Source organism: Brassica oleracea, chromosome C9, assembly GCF_000695525.1.
Source record: "Brassica oleracea var. oleracea cultivar TO1000 chromosome C9, BOL, whole genome shotgun sequence".
NCBI lineage: Eukaryota > Viridiplantae > Streptophyta > Magnoliopsida > Brassicales > Brassicaceae > Brassica > Brassica oleracea.
Window position 1 is genome coordinate 17,578,530 of NC_027756.1, and position 3,392 is coordinate 17,581,921.

The window sequence follows — 3,392 nt, forward strand, 5'->3', positions numbered from 1 at the left end:
TTTTATATACAAATGTATCCAAGGGGAATGGAAGATCCGAGGAACTTCAGTTATGTTTCACTCCTACATTCGTCGAAAAAGAAGCTAAGAGGTCAAATTTTCCTGATTTTTATGTCATGAGTTTTTGTTTTCCGGATTTAAATGTTAATGGAGAAATAGAGCCGAGACCGAGGGGATGATAGGGGATGATGAAGAAGAAAATCAGTTAGAGACAAGACAGAAGTGAAGGTGAGTTTCTGAGGGACCCGTTTAATGTGTTTGAAAAGTCGTGACGGTAACATGTTGAAACAGGAGATATCATCGTAGCTGTAACATGTTGAACGAGCTGGTTCGAGAGTGATGTGTTGTTGTATTGTGTACCTTGAAAAAAGAAGATTCAAAAACAAAAATGGAGATGCGGGGTATCGATCCCCGTACCTCTCGCATGCTAAGCGAGCGCTCTACCATCTGAGCTACATCCCCAATTGTTATGTACTGACACATTGACGTTTAAAACACTTACAAGGAAATCAAACTGGGCCAACCTCCAAACTTTTTGGTTTCTTAAAAACATTTACTATACCGACAAAATCGTACATGTAATAATGTAATTAATATTATAGTTATTAAGAACTTAAGGTTTAGGAATCAGTATATTATTACTTAATCATAAGGTGCTCTTATATGTGGGAGTTACAAAGAGATAAAATGAAAGACATAAATATGGAAAGTGTACAAATACAAAGAAAATGAAATATGGTTTCATTTTCTCTAAAGCCTAAGCCGTCTCTCTCTCCTCTTCATGCAGCCGCCTCTCTCTCTCTCTAGGGTTGGGCAGTCTCTCTCTCTCTCTTAGTATTGGGCTGGTTATAGAGCAGGCCGGTTATAGACCGGGCCGGTTATGGACATCCATCATATAGTTTATAACACTCCCCCTTGAATGTCATAACCATACAGAGTTCGTAATACGCTTTGGATGTTGCCTCATTAAAACCTTACCAGGAAAACCCAGTGGGACAAAACCATGGTTAAGGAAAAAGAGTACAACACGCATTACTCTCCCTGTTCTGAACATCACTGAAAATCTTCCAGTCAGTCTACGTATCCCAATCTTTGTATATGTCCTTCAAGTTGGCGCATCTCAACCTGATGGTTGAGCTTCATGGATACCAATGACTAATGGTCTCAATATCAAGGCAATGCGCCAATAGTACTTAAGGTTAGGGACGTGTATGTCTTTAGTGCCTTATGGTCGAACATGAGCTAAACATATAGGAGATTCTCGGCAAGAACACATGTCCGGCCTAGTATGGCTTGTCTATTACAACAAGGCGCCAATGGGACTTGGGGAATGGACTTTACCGACCAAAGACATATTTCTTTGTCCTTCTTGGGACCAAAGGATCCGTGTCCAAGTCAGGGATATTCACGACCATACTTGGGTAATGGACTTTACCGACCAAAGACATATTTCTTTGTCCTTCTTGGGACCAAAGGATCCGTGTCCAAGTCAGGGATATTCACGACCATGTCCTTCTTGTGGACCAAACAGATCAGTGTCTAAAACAAGTGATCTCACACCCATGTACTAGATAATGGGTGACACTGGTCCACATTAAATCCCTTGAGTACCCTTTTATGGATATACTATTTGATGCACAAGGATTTCATTGTTAATGTACTCAAGCTGTAGTCCCAAACAAAACTTTATTTTCCATGATCTTTCATCTCAAAACTCTTTCTTGAGATAATCAATTGTTTGGAAAATTGTACCCAGAGGTTCCTAGGATATTCAGATCATATACTTTGATGTTTATCAATATTGTTCTCGAGAACTTGCTGTACTTTCAGCTCAATACCCTCTAGTATTTTCATTATCCAGTGGATCATATAAATATGCGGCCACTACATCAATTTGCTGCAAGTCTACTTTTTATCTCTTATATAGCTAGACTTATGAGAAATCTAAAAGTAGTTGCATCCACCACATGGGAGTATGTCTCCTCATAATCTATTACTGGTCTTTGTGAGAATCCTTGTGCAACATCAGCTTTATATCTCACGATTTCTATTCCTCACAAGACCCATTTATATCCACTTGTTTTAACATCATATGGCGTCTTAATCATATGGCCAAATACGCCTTTCTTCTTTAAACTATTTAACCTCACGTTACATTCAATCCAATTTGTTCTACGAGTGTGCACTCTTATAGTAATGTGGGTTCATGATCCTCGCTTATATTCATAAATTCAAGTGCTACCTTGTATGCAAATAAATCATCTTATGTTGACATTCTTTATTCGTTCCATTATGTTCCAGATCTGATATAATCGATTGAGATTCATTATTATCAGGACCTTTAATACTTTGCAGCTTGGCGTCCCAAGCTACATTGTTTGGTACCTGTACCTTAGAGCCGGCCGGCCTTATCTCCATGTCTGGGATGGTTTCCTTAGTAACCTCGGATTTGGATTTGGATTATCATTCTTTTGCACTTTTCTTTTGTTTCCGAGGATTCTTATCTTTTGGAACCTATTTGGTCTACCACGTTTCATACGTTGTCTAGACTCTGTAGCAACTTCCCCATCCTCATCCTCTTCTAAGGATCCATCTTAGACAGCACATATATTGGTGGTGGCTTATCCAAATATCTCAAGATGGTATATGTCTGGCTCAGGACCCGTAATAAATTTGAGATGGGAATATCTATGCTCACTTAAATGGTCTGATGCTTATTAGTTAAGGTGCATGTAAATTCGTGTGTCCCCAACCCTTGGACTGAGAGTTTGTACCTATGGGTAATGGCCAATACAGATTTATAAAAGGATTCAGCCAAGCTATATATAGTATGGACATGTGCGAATTTGTCCTCACTGCCCCCCCATGGACATACTATAATCTTTAAGTGCTTTGGGACATCATGGCCTAATGAGTTTCCCTTGTGTTCATGCTACACACGTGAGATTCTATGGGATAAATCTTTGTGTCTTTTCCAATATCAATTTCGCATCACGTTTTGGACCGGAATGGCCAATCCGGTCATGCCATAAAGTGTATAATTTTGTGGGTAAACCATTCTGGTTACCATGACTTTTGCCTCTATCATACTGATCTTGACATAGTCTAGATCAATAGGGAATGCAGGTATAATCTTTAGGACTTAATATGGCCTTGGGCGATTTTCATAACTCTGAAGGAACTGTTGTTTCCTTTTGCCCATTGTATCATTGTGGAAACCATTCTTATATCTCTATATTTTATAATCTCAATGGGTTTCTCTGGGTGAATATAAAGCATCTAAATGCTTGCCCTTATACATATCTGGCCATAGCCCTTAATGTGTACCATACCCGCAAATCATATTGGCGTTTTCAAAAATCATTCATTCCTTTTATTAAGTTTTAATAAAA

General features: G+C 38.8%; 1 non-coding gene across 1 annotated transcript; it reads right to left on the reverse strand.

Annotated features, from left to right (window-relative positions):
- Nucleotides 1-389: 389 nt before the first annotated feature.
- On the reverse strand, nucleotides 390-462 carry TRNAA-AGC. Its single transcript has one exon. It is a non-coding gene; the product is annotated as a tRNA-Ala (tRNA).
- Nucleotides 463-3,392: the final 2,930 nt, after the last annotated feature.